We start from the raw sequence: 789 nt of genomic DNA, 5'->3' as shown, positions 1-789 counted from the left end.
GGGTGGGGGGGGGCGGTACTTAATCGCAGTAGTCCAGGTGCTTTTCAAATCCTCTTATAAAATGATTCTTGGATTCCAAATTTCACATTTTCAATTATATATTCCCAATCATATTTTACTTATTTTGACCACTTTAGGAAGTGGTATTTTCTGCTTACTAGAATGTTTCCCTTTACTCATTAAGAATCCTTAACCAGAACATTAATTTTGTGACATAATTTTACTTGCTTCATTCTTTCTCTAATGGCAGCCTTACTCATGCCCTAATCCAAACATGTTTGTATTACTTCTCATATACTCTGAGACTCAAATAAGCAGTTGACATACATGTAAGCATATACTTCGCCATATGTGGAAATACATCAAAAATGTGGGTATAAGGAAGGTATAAGTTACCCACTGAGAGTTAAGCTTAGAAAAATAAACCATAAATGCCAAAAGACACAATCTTCTGTCTTGGCAGCATTTCATACAAAAAACTACTTGATATTTTTATGGCAGCATCACAGATTTACTCCAATTACGTTCAGCTGTGTAAATAAAACCTCCTCAGTTTGGGGTCATAGGGGGAAAACCCTAAATGTTAGCCCAGCTTTATAAACTTAGTCTGTTAAAATAATTTAAACATTTCCTTTAAGTTTAGGTTAAAACACTCAATCTGTTAATAGTCCATTTCCCTCAGTCGGCTCCCTTCAAAATGCCATCTGGAATAAGAGGAAGGACAAAGGGTAGCTGACACGTTTGAGACACTACTGGGGAATCTTGGTCCTGCAGGGGTCTCCTTTGAAT

This window comes from Lipotes vexillifer, unplaced genomic scaffold (assembly GCF_000442215.2).
Source record: "Lipotes vexillifer unplaced genomic scaffold, Lipotes_vexillifer_v1.1 scaffold90, whole genome shotgun sequence".
In the NCBI taxonomy this organism is placed as follows: domain Eukaryota; kingdom Metazoa; phylum Chordata; class Mammalia; order Artiodactyla; family Lipotidae; genus Lipotes; species Lipotes vexillifer.
This window is presented reverse-complemented; position numbering follows the sequence as displayed.